The sequence below is a fragment of the Xenopus laevis genome, chromosome 7S (assembly GCF_017654675.1).
Source record: "Xenopus laevis strain J_2021 chromosome 7S, Xenopus_laevis_v10.1, whole genome shotgun sequence".
NCBI lineage: Eukaryota > Metazoa > Chordata > Amphibia > Anura > Pipidae > Xenopus > Xenopus laevis.
The window spans coordinates 108768941-108782234 of NC_054384.1; the positions used below are offsets into that span (position 1 = coordinate 108768941).

General features: G+C 40.8%; 1 protein-coding gene across 2 annotated transcripts in view; it reads right to left on the minus strand.

Annotated features, from left to right (window-relative positions):
* Window positions 1-13294, minus strand: part of hpn.S (hepsin S homeolog) — a 41247-nt gene that overhangs the window by 21760 nt on the left and 6193 nt on the right. Inside the window, exon 2 of one of the 2 annotated variants that reach the window (XM_041571733.1) lies at window positions 679-772. The gene's annotated coding sequence lies outside the window, so the exon portion shown is untranslated. Of the gene's footprint in view, window positions 1-678; window positions 1083-13294 lie in introns of those variants that run through there. The other variant, XM_041571734.1, reaches the window with a different exon arrangement.

Here is a 13294-nt window from a genome sequence, read left to right on the forward strand (position 1 = left end):
GTTGGCTGGTACAGAATAGCCTTTTCCAATGTTGTTATGGACCCAAAAAATGCATAACGTTGCCATCCTGACAATGGTACTGTCCAATAAGTGGGGCCATATAGGAAGTCCCTCACACTTTCCATTCCCTGCCAGAAATTTCAACAAGATGCCATTTGATAAGGATTTCCAAGTCTTTTCCTTTAAAAATTAACTGTATGAGCTTTGATACTTCATTAGATGAAAAAAGGCTTATTGTTCATGTGTTCAGTCCCACTGGGAAGGCAGTCATCATGCACTCTGCTCATTTTATTACTTAACATTCTATAATGATGCTCATTTAATTGTTCCTTTTGTTGGGATTCTATATATAAGAAGTATTAACACACAGCAGACATAGCTTGAAGTAAATATTTACACTATATGATGAAAAGTATGTGGGGCACCTGCCCGTCCAACATCTCATTTCCAAACCAAGGGGATTAATAATATCACATTGGCCCTCCTTTTGCGGCTATACCAAACCCTACTCTTCTAGGAAGGTTCCCACTAGTAATAATGGACCAGTCAATGCTACCAGCTGATTGGTTGCCGAGGGTTCCTAGAAATGGAGCAAATATGGAAGCTGGTGTTCCATTACCCTCGGCAAACTTAACATATTGATTTGTTTATCTCTAGTTGGCAGTTGGAGTGACTTACCTGGCAGGGTGAGTTCCTCCAGCTTCAGGAGAGGGGACAGATCTTCCCCTCAAATCTCAGCCGAGGTGGCGGGGGATCATGGGGAACCATTCCACTGAAATTAAGGGGGAAGAAACATGAGTGAGGGAGTACGAGGCCACAGTCAGATACACAGAGAAAGTAGAAGGGTTCCGGAAGAAAGGGGATGGCGGCAGAATAATGGAGTAGGGGGGACACAGGACATTGGGCAGTGGGAAAACAATGGGGGCAGGAGAGAGGGAAGAAAGTATAGGGGGCTACAGAAGGCGACAGAGGAATTAGTGAAGCCGAGAGGACGGACAGGTAGAGAGAGGAAGAGGAGAGGCAGCGTATTGAGTAAGGATCAGGTGAGGAAGGTATGCAGACAGGAGAAGGGGGGCTGATGAAAGGGAGGGCGGCCAGGGAGAGGGTGGAGAGACAATCCCTGAGAGCACCTGTATCCCATCCCCCACCCACACAGCTCAACAAGGGGATCCAGTTCATTCTACTGACAAACACACAGCACTGTACCAGGGTACCAGATATATATATAAATATATGTGTTTATGGCCCCAGCCATGCCCTCTGTACAAGAGCCACCATCTTATTCCTTGTGCTGGTTACTGCAACCCCCAAAAGAAATAACCTATAGAAATCAGCATGCAACTTTGCATGAATACATATCTGTACAGGGCCACCATCACAAATCTTCAGGGGGGCCAGGCTAATGAATTACTGCCCAACCCCACCCTACATCAACTACAGAGAATGGGACACCATAAAATATTTCAGCCTGGGCCTTCTGAAGATGTCTGATGGTTGCCTTGAACTCATATCTATTAGTGCAATATTGCGTTGTATGCAACGCCCCAATCTGACACCCCCTAATCTCCCTCAAACCAACCTCTAGAGGACCCGCCAGACTGGATCATCATGTCTCTCAAGGCACAACATTTGGCATATGACCCTGTGTAGGCCGTGTGTCTAACCCTGTCCCATGCACCGACCCACCCAGTGCTACTGTCTTGTGCCATTATATGGGAACCAAGAAGGGGCCGGGGTTTTCTGAACACAGTCTTTCTCCTCTTGGGTAGGGATGTAGCGAACTGTTCGCCGGCGAACTTGTTCGCGCGAACTTCGACCGTTCGCGTCCACCTAATGTTCGCGAACGTTTGGGAACGTTCGCATTTTGAGTTCGCGTTCGATTCGAATACAAATCGTTCGACCATTCGACCATTCGACCGCTAAAATCGAACGATTTCCATTCTTTGGAACGATTTCCATTCGTTCGAACGATTTCCATTCGTTCGAACGATTTCCATTCGTTCGAACGATTAAAATCCTTCGAACGTTCGATTCGAATGAAAATCCTTCGATCGAACGTTTAAAATCCTTCGAACGTTCGATTCGAATGAAAAATCCTTCGAACGTTCGAATCGAACGATTTTAGCGGGTGTTCGAAGTTCGCGAACTGTTCGCGAACGTTCGCATTTTTTGCCGGTGTTCGCGAACGGCGTTCGCGAACACCAAATCGGCAGTTCGCTACATCCCTACTCTTGGGGACGTAGTAGTTCAATTTAAGCTTAACCTTTACAATAGAATAAAAATCTTGCAGATGGTCTTATTTCTGAGGATTTATTGTTTGTTCATTAAAAAGAAAAGGAAGATGCCCTTGTCCACCTAATTGCAGCTTTATCTTCTTGGTTATGGCCTGAGTCAGTATACCAAAGTTTTAATTAGAATGAAAGAAAAGTACCCCACATATACCAAGTTTGAGCTTCTAACTGGTCACTTGTAAACAAATGTGTTTGTATATAGAAATATTATCCGTGCAATTACCTTACAAATTAATCCCAATACAGCAAAACACCTAGATGGGTTAGTGATCGAATGTGCCTTGAGAAAGCTGTTTTGCAAAACACGTATCGGTGAAATCTCTTAGCTATTTATTTGGTTTTAATCCAAATGAAGGAAAAAAAATTACATTTGTCTTTATCAACGTTTTATCAATATATCAGTCCGGAATTGGGAGTTTGGGGTGGCGTTTAAGTGATCATTGGCTCAATTCATATCAACCTCCTGTCTTTCTGCTGCTATTCCAAGGGACAGAGGATTTGTGGTTTTTGAGGATTAGCTAGTTCTTCTCCTGTAGTTTAAGGAGTTTTTGACAATTACCTAGTTGTTCTCCAGTAGTTTAAAGAGATACTGTCATGGGAAAAACTTTTTTTTTTCAAAATGAATCAGTTAATAGTGCTGCTCCATCAGAATTCTGCACTGAAATCCATTTCTCAAAAGAGCAAACAGATTTTTTTATATTCAATTTTAAAATCTGACATGGGGCTAGACATATTGTCAATTTCCCAGCTGCCCCCAGTCATGTGACTTGTGCTCTGATAAACTTCAGTCACTCTTTACTGCTGTACTGCAATTTGGAGTGATTTCACCCCCCTCCCTTTCCCCCCCGCAGCCAAACAAAAGAACAATGGGAAGTTAACCAGATAGCAGCTCCCTAACACCAGATAACAGCTGCCTGGTAGATCTAAGAACAACACTCGATAGTAAAATCCAGGTCCCACTGAGACACATTCAGTTACATTGAGAAGGAAAAACAGCAGCCTGCCAGAAAGCATTTCTCTCCTAAAGTGCAGGCACAAGTCACATGACCAGGGGCAGCTGGGAAATTGACAATATGTCTAGCCCCATGTCAGATTTCAAAATTGAATATAAAAAAATCTGTTTGCTCTTTTGAGAAATGGATTTCAGTGCAAAATTCTGCTGGAGTAGCACTATTAACTGATTCATTTTGAAATTTTTTTTTTCTTCCCATGACAGTATCCCTTTAAGGAGTTTTTGACAATTACCTAGTTCTTCTCCAGTAATTTAGGGCGGGTAAAATTTGAGACCACAGTCCCGGTTACCCCAACTTCTCCAGCTTTTTAGTGTCCCAGGGATAATAACAATTCAGGCAGTAGATAACGGGACAACTCCACCTTCTCTTATTTCATTTTCCTACTATTATAATCACTAATTATGAGCCGACTGTCTAATTCATTTATCCTGGAATTTTTACTGGTCATATTTAATTTTTTATCCCAATATAAGTATGAATTTTTAATCAATTGATAACACAAACCGATTCACTATTTATTGCACTGAACTTTACATTTATTGCAGTTAATTAAAGTATCTAATTAATTTACTAATGATTACTGGCTGCACTTTATATAGAGACAAATTTGTGTTTTTTTAATAGTCACCAGTGGTAATTGATTCTTAATAAGAATAATTTTACGTAATGGATTTCTAAATATTGCATTGCACTTTAGTTAGTTATAAATCCAATAGATCATCAACTAATCTACATGGGGTCATTGTTTTTTTTCAGTTTTGGGATTCATTTGTGAAGTAATTGCACAGATTATATATCTATATACAAACACATTAGTTTACAAGTGACTAGTTAGAAGCTAAAACTTGTTATATATTTGGGGTACTTTTCTTTCATTCTACTTAAAAAGTATTGTTTGTTCATGTAATGTCTCCAGTATGTATCAGGTTGCTACAGTCCGGCCTACCCTAGCAACCAGACTTTTGAAAGACTTTTGAAAGACAGGTAAATTATTAGGAGAGCGTTAGTTTAGAAAGATAAGGGATAACAAAAAAATAAAAAACACCAAAAAGGCTAATTTAATTAGAAATTGTTTCAGGATATCAACAACCTACTTAAAGGGGAAGGAAACCTAGTTGGCGCAAACCCCCCACCCTCCCTCCTCCCCCCTGGCCTACCCGTCCTGCTGGGCAAATGCCCCTAACTTGTTACTTACCCTTCTGCGCAGGTCCAGTCCACGAAGTTCACAGACGACATCTTCTTCCACGCGATCTTCTTCCTGCTTTGAACGGCGCATGCGCAGTAGGATCATTTCGCCGGTACGATCTACTGCGCATGCGCCAAAACGCCGTTCACAGCAGGAAGAAGATTGCGTGGAAGAAGATGGCGTCTGTGAACTCCCTGGACTGGACCTGTGCAGAAGGGTAAGTAACAAGTTAGGGGCATTTGCCCAGCGGGACGGGTAGGCCAGGGGGGAGGTGGGAGGGTGGGCAACAAACGGGAGGGGGGGTGGGGGGTTTGCGCCGACTAGGTTTCCTTCCCCTTTAAGTCAGACATAGGCATAATTAGCTAATGGTGGTGTAAGTGTAAAGCTGACCATAGACTCAAAGATCCGCTCGTTTGGCGACATTGCCAAAGGAGCGGATCTTTCCCCCGATATGCCGCTAACGGCATGGCTATATTGGGGGTAATTACGATATGCCAAGGGGCTCCGATGGGTTGATCAGTTAAAAGTCAAACCTTCCCGATTGATATCGTGGCCAGATATCGATCGGGAAGACCCGTCGGAAGCCCCCATACACAGATAAGCTGTCAAATTGGTCCAAACGACCGATATCGGCAGCTTTATCTGCCCGTGTATGGGCACCTTAAGGGCAGAGACACACGCTCAGATTTGGGGAGATTTAGTTGCCCTGTGATTAATCGCCTCTTCTTCAGGGCGACTGAACTGCCTCCCGCAGGTTAGAATCTAAATAGCCAGCGGGATGGCACTTGGATCGCTTCGATTTACGAAGTCGCCCGAAGTTTCCTCGTGAGGCCACTTTGGGCGACTTCGAAAAACGAAACGCACTGATTGCCAAACCGCCGGTGATTTACATTCTAGCCGGCTGGAGGCACATCGGGGAAATTAGTCGCCCCAAATAAGAGGAGATTTGTTCTCCCCGAATCTGAGCGTGTCTCTGCCCTAAAAACACTCTAAGAAAACTGAACTCTGTGTTTAGTAATGCGCTGACTCTGAACCCAAGTGTAAATCTGGAATTCCTGCCACAAAGTACAGCAGCTTATTTTAGAAAGTCCCAAATATCTGGATATACACAAAGCAAAACATGGGGTTGTTATCAGGGAAACATATGGACTCTGTATTGTGACATTAGAGTCTCTTTGAGCAGAAGGGCCGGTGACAAAGTACAGGGAAAATAATAAGTAGGTTTTGTAGCTGAGCAGTTGTGCAGTTTAGAGTTAGTAAACTTGTGATAAGGGCCCTTCCAGCAAATGGAGAATTGAACAAACACACACAGAGAGCAGGGTAAATACTGATCCACTGAAGTAACAGCATTAGCTCTCGACTCAGAACTGTAATGTTATTATGACTCTCTGTGAGAGATCACATGTAAGAACTATTTCTGCTACAAACTCCAATCAAATCTGCTCGGGGTTTTTTTTACACATATTTATTATTACATTTTCCCAAAAATAAGCTTTGCAGGAAAAAAAATCTGATTTTCACGATTCACGAAAACTCTGAAAACCTCCCATTTTTCTTATATGTAACCTCGACAGGCCTGAGATGCCGGATTTTCAGATTCTGACTTTTCCATCCTCAGGGTTTAATAAATTCCGAAAAATTGCTGCACTTATTTACTAAACTCCGAATGCAAAAATCACGAAAAAGGTGTGACTTTTTTTTATTTTTTTATATAAAATTGGACTTTTACAATATCACGACTTTTTCTTGATTTTTGCATTAGGAGTTTAGTAAATAACCCACTTTGTCCTTTCTCTGGTCTGAACAACTGGCAGAAAAGGGTATTGAGATGTTACATTATCTCTGGAGAAGACGCTGCCATGAAGAAATTGCCAACAAATCCTAACAAGTTTGTCTGATACAGTAACAAGGCAATGTATATTCTGTTGCACCCCGTCACCACTAGGCCATTTCACTTTCCCACTGACTCCAATGAATTTGAATGTTTATAATACATAAAAAAATAATTAAAGGAGTTGTTCACCTTTCAATTAACTGTTAGTATGATGAGAAGAGAGTGATATTCTGAGACAATTTGCAATTGGTTTTCATTTTTTATTACTTGTGGTTTTTGACTTATTTAGCTTTTTATTCAGCAGCTCTCCAGTTTGTAATTTCAGCAGTCTGGTTGCTAGGGTCCAAATTCCCCTAGCAACCACTCATTGATTGGAATAAGAGACTTTAATATGAATAGGAGAGGCCTGACCAGAAAGTTGAGTAATAAAAAGTAGCAAAACGATAAATGTGAGTTCCTCCAAAAAATAGGACAGCAAGTAAAAAAATACAAAATATTTATTAGGACATATTGGCAAAAGGCCTAACACGTTTCGTGCCTGTTGGGCCACTTACTCATAGGCACTGTGCACCATTAGTTTTTGTAATCTAAAGTAGCAATACATATGTAGCCTTACAGAGCATGGTTTTAGGTGGGGTCAGTGACCCCTTTTTAAATACTGGAAAGAGTGAAGAAGACAAATAATTAAAAAATTGTAATAAATAAATAATGACATCAAATTGTAAAGTTGCTAAGAATTAACCATTCTATAACATACTGTTACGTAACCCAAACCCAGAACAAACCCCAAGGTCCTGGCCTCAGCTCATGCTTCCAACTACAACAACTGCCTTTCGCTTCGGGAGGAGCCCTCCATTACTCAGATGTCGCCAGGTCTTAAAGTGGGAGGACCAAGAAGAGAGTTCTGGGCAGACAAGGGAACCAAACGTTAACAGGAAGGACAGGGAATTAGGAACGTGGATTGGAATAGGTTGGGTCAATACCATTTGGGCAGAGCAGAACCAAATCAGGAGACAAGAGGGAAGTCAGGGTCAAACCCACCAGTAGCGCTGGACACAATCCTGATCCAAGAGGGAAGTAAACTAGACAAGGTCAGGGACAGGCAAATTCAAGGTCAAACACATTAGAATCGAACACAGGAACGATTGTAAATAGACCTAAGTTGGGCAATGAATGTTTGGATGAGGCCCCTTTAAATATATAAAATTCACGCCAAGCGCAATGACGCCACAATTGTCGTGCATGTCAAACACGGAGGGGCATGTTAAAAGGGAGCAGTGCGCGAAAGAGGAGGCGGCAGGTGTCCCGGCAGTGAGAGCCGCCCCACTAGACCGCCAGGTACTCTCACTAGGGATGCACTGAATCCAGGAATCCTTCTGTCCGGCTGAACCGGGAATCGTGATTTGCAAATGCAAATTAGGGGTGGGGAGGGAAATCGCTTGACTTTTTGTCACAAAACAAGGAAGTAAAAAATGTTTTTCCCTTTCCCTTCCCTAATTTTGGAAATTAGGATTCGGGTTCAGTTCGGTATTCGCCCAAATCTTTCGAAAAGGATTCAGGGGTTCACTCGAATCCTTAACTCTCACACATACTAAAAGTTAACTTAGAGGAGAATTCAACCTTTTAACAAAAAAACCCGTAAAGATGTTCAAGAGGTAGGGATGGGCGAATTTGACCTGTTTTGTTTCGCCAAAAATTCGCCGCCTGCGAAATGTCGCAGACGCCCATTAAAGTCTATGGGCGTCAAAAAGATTTTGTTGTGCGGCGAAAATTTTTGACACGCATCTTTTTTTTGACGCACGCCGCCATACAAGTCTATGGGCGTAATTTTTTCGCGAAAATAGACGAAAAATTCACCCATCATTAGAAAGAACTATTATACCCGACAACTACCTCTAAATCTTCCCTCCACCTTCCCTTTCTATTCTATTTTCTTTCTTTCGCTTTCCGTTGAAATCTCATTGTTGATTACATTGTTAATTACATATTGGAAATTCAATAAAAATCTTAAATAAAAAAAATTCCCCCTCTACGAGGACCAGCAGCAGAAAGCCATTATATTATGATGGTATAATCAAATGAATAGTGATGAGCGAATTTGTCCCATTTTGCTTCGGCGAAAAATTTGCGAATTGCCTGCGGAATTCGCAAAACACATTGAAGTCAATAGGTGTCAAAAATTATTTTGACTTGTGCCAATTTCTTTTTGTCCAAATGCATTGAAGTCATTGGGCATTCAAATAATTTTAACTATTTTAAATTTTTAAATGTAACTATTCTGACGCACAACCAAATTTTTTGGATGCAGCGGATTTTTCACCAGAGAATTTTTTCAATCAAGATACCTTCATACACCATAGTAGATGCAATTGTATATAATGATGGGTGAATTAATTCGCCTGGTACGAATTCAAAGCGAATTTCCATGTTTCTTTGCCGGCGAATAAATTCGCAAATCTCCAGCGAAAATTCGCCGGTGAAAATTCGCCGCGTCCATTTCCGATTTTCGCGATTTTTTCGTGAAAACTTTCGAATTGCACGATTTTTTTTTTAAAACGTTCGAATTGCTAAATTTTTTGGTGAAAATATTTGAATTGCTCGATTTTTTTGTGAAAACGTTTGAATTGCTAGTTTTTAATGAAAATGTTGGAATTTCTCAATTTTACCGTGAAAACGTTCGAATTGCTACATTTTTTGGTGAAAATTTTTGAATTGCTAGATTTTTTTGTGAAAACGTTTGAATTGCTAGTTTTTAATGAAAACGTTCGAATTTCTCAATTTTACCGTGAAAACGTTCGAATTGCTTGATTTTTTTGTGAAAAGGTTCAAATTGAAAACGTTAGAATTTCATGATTTCTGATTTCACAATTTTTCACACATTTTTCGCCGTTTTCCAAATTTTGCGGGAAGCAAAAGGGGAGAAATTCGCCCTTCAATAATTGTATATATATTATATTAATGAACCAGCTTAGAAGGAGGCTTCTTACAACTTAAACTAAAGGTGTGATGCCCTCTGCTGGCTCACTAGCTTCACTGACTTGCTGATATTTTGACTGAATGCAAATAATGTGCCTTTTACAGCCGTTGTAAAGCACTTTTATTCAGTATCAGTAGCTGCAGAAATCTTCAGGGCATAGACAAACATATTCTACAGCGAAATACCTATGTTGTTATAGACCTTCTGTATATCTATATACAGGCTATGAGCAAACCTAGAGGGTTGTTTCTGCTGTACTAAGCACAATTCAGCAGGAACAGTCCCTAAGTTTGCTCATAGTCTGTACAGAGAGATCCCATAAAACTATGGCAGCATAGGTATTCCCTGTACTAAGCACAATTCAGCAGGAACAGTCCCTAAGTTTGCTCATAGTCTGTACAGAGAGATCCCATAAAACTATGGCAGCATAGGTATTCCTCTGTACTAAGCACAATTCAGCAGGAACAGTCCCCTAAGTTTGCTCATAGTCTGTACAGAGAGATCCCATAAAACTATGGCAGCATAGGTATTCCTCTGTACTAAGCACAATTCAGCAGGAACAGTCCCCTAAGTTTGCTCATAGTCTGTACAGAGAGATCCCATAAAACTATGGCAGCATAGGTATTCCTCTGTACTAAGCACAATTCAGCAGGAACAGTCCCTAAGTTTGCTCATAGTCTGTACAGAGAGATCCCATAAAACTATGGCAGCATAGGTATTCCCCTGTACTAAGCACAATTCAGCAGGAACAGTCCCCTAAGTTTGCTCATAGTCTGTACAGAGAGATCCCATAAAACTATGGCAGCATAGGTATTCCCTGTACTAGGCACAATTCAGCAGGAACAGTCCCTAAGTTTTCTCATAGTCTGTACAGAGAGATCCCATAAAACTATGGCAGCATAGGTATTCCCTGTACTAAGCACAATTCAGCAGGAACAGTCCCCTAAGTTTGCTCATAGTCTGTACAGAGAGATCCCATAAAACTATGGCAGCATAGGTAGGGATGTAGCGAACGTCGGAAAAAAAGTTCGCGAACATATTCGCGAACTTGCGCAAAAATGCGAGCGGTTCGCGAACGGTTCGCGAACCCCATAGACTTCAATGGGAAGGCGAACTTTAACATCTAGAAAAGACATTTCTGGCCAGAAAAATGATTTTAAAGTTGTTTAAAGGGTGCAACGACCTGGACAGTGGCATGCCAGAGGGGGATCAAGGGCAAAAATGTATCTGAAAAATCTGCCTGTGTGTGCTTGGAAGAGATAGTGTAGGGGGAGAGCTGTTAGTGATTTCAGGGACAGATGATAGTAAGCTTGCTGGCTAGTAATCTGCTTGATACTGCTCTGTATTGGAGGGACAGAAGTCTGCAGGGATTTGAGGGACATTTTAGCTTAGGTAGCTTTGCTGGCTAGTAATCTACTGTTCTCTTTAAACAACTGCCATACGTTGACCTTGTAGGCATTGTTTGCCCAGTTTTTTTGGACGCAGCCACTGAAGCACAGTTGCCAGAAAAAATATGCCATATAAATGCTGAAAATAGTCATTTTTTGCCATACGTTGACCTTGTAGGCATTGTTTGCCCAGTTTTTTTGGTCGCAGCCACTGAAGCACAGTTGCCAGAAAAAATATGCCATATAAATGCTGAAAATAGTCATTTTTTGCCATATACGTTGAGTCAACGTATGGCAAAAAATGACTATTTTCAGCATTTATATGGCATATTTTTCTGGCCTCTGTGCTTCAGTGGCTGCGGCCAAAAAAACTGGGCAAACAATGCCTACAAGGTCAACGTATACACTACTACAGCGGTGGATACGGATTACGTAAAATATATTATGGCTGCTTGAAAAAAGTCACTCCGGTGTTTTTTCTGGAGACGGTAATATTATGGATATTTAGACAGAATGTGAACAAGGTCACACAGCTAGATGGAGGGTTGAAGAAAACAGTGTGCAAATAATGCCTACAGGGCAAATAATGCCTAAAAGGTCAACTTATACACTACTACAGCAGTAGTAAAATAAAAAAAAGTAAAATAAAAAAAAAATGAATATTAAAAAAAAAAAATTAAAGTTGGTGCTGCTGAACTACTAGGAGCAGCAGATTAGCACACCAGTCCCACTCCCCAACACTGCTAGACTAATAGCACTGGGCTCTTATAGTAGTAGTAGTAGTAGTAGTAGTAAAACAACAAAAAAATAAATAAAAGCAGTCCTTACAAGGACTACTGTTATTGCAGCAGTCAGCAGATGAGATCAGAAGCAGGACAGCTGCCCACTGCAGCTACATACAGAGCACTGCAGTAGAAGGTAGATTACTAGCCAGCAAAGCTACCTAAGCTTAAATGTCCCTCAAACCCCTGCAGACTTCTGTCCCTCCAATAACAGAGCAGTATCAAAACGATTACTAGCCAGCAAACTTTCAACTGTCCCTGAAATCACTAACAGGCAGCAGCTCTCTCCCTACACTATCTCTTCAGCACACACAGGCAGAGTGAAAAAACGCTGCAGGGCTTCGGTTTTATAGGGAAGGGGAGTGGTCCAGGGGAGAGCTTCCTGATTGGCTGCCATGTACCTGCTGGTCTGGGGTGAGAGGGCAAAAAAAAGCGCCAACAATGGCGAACCCAAAATGGCGAACGTCGCGCGACGTTCGCGAACTTCCGGCGAGCGCGAACACCCGATGTTCGCGCGAACAAGTTCGCCGGCGAACAGTTCGCGACATCTCTAAGCATAGGTATTCCCCTGTACTAAGCACAATTCAGCAGGAACAGTCCCTAAGTTTTCTCATAGTCTGTACAGAGAGATCCCATAAAACTATGGCAGCATAGGTATTCCCTGTACTAAGCACAATTCAGCAGGAACAGTCCCTAAGTTTTCTCATAGTCTGTACAGAGAGATCCCATAAAACTATGCCAACATGTTCAAAACTGATATAACACAAAATATATACTGGGTCACCAAAGGGTCTAACTTTCAGGAAAGCAAGTGCATAGATTGGGATATTAGGTGCTCAGCTAAAAATACAGAACAGAGATGTTAGTTTAAAATTGTATTAAATCATTGCAATTTTCTAATTCCAGGTATTGGAATCTGTTATCCGGAAGCCCATTATCCAGAAAGATCCAAATTACAGCAAGGCTGACTCACATTGACTCCATTTTAATGAAATATTTAAATGATTTCCTGTGTAATAATAAAACAGTCGCTTGTACTTGATCCCAAATAAGATATAATTAATCCTTATTGGAAGCAAAACCAGCCTATTGGCTTTATTTCATGTTTACATTTAGTAGACTGGTAGACTTAGTTAAAGGGTTGTTTTACCTTTACGTTAACTTTAATATGTTATAGAATTGCCAATTCTAATGAACTTTTTAATTGGTCTTCAGCATTTATTTTTTTATAATTTTTTTAATTATTTACCCTTTTCTTCTGACCCTTTCCAGCTTTCAAATGGGGGTCATTGACCCCAGCTAAAACACAAATTTAACACATTGAAGGCTACAATTTCATTGATATTGATACTTTTAATTACTCCTCTTTCTGTTACAGGCCTCTCCTATTCATATTCCAGTCTCTTACTCTAATCAGTGCATGGTTGCTGGGGTAATTTGGACCCTAGCAACCAGATGGCTGAAACTGCAAACTGGAGAGCTGCTGAATAAAAAGCTAAATAACTCAAAAAACACAAATAATAAAAAATGAAAACCAACTGTAAATTGTCTCTGAATGTCACTCTCTATATCATACTGAAAGTAATCTCAATGTTGGCTAAGAAATTAAAGGGGTTGTTCACCTTTAAATTAACTGTTAGTAGAGAGAGATATTCTGAGACAATTTGCAATTGGTTTTAATTTTTTATTATTTGTAGTTTTTGAGTTATTTAGCTTTTTATTCAGCAGCTCTCCAGTTTGAAGTCTCAGTATATTAAAGGAGAACTAAAGGAGAACTAAAGATTAACTAAAGAATAGAAATGTTGTACATTGTTGATGTTTTG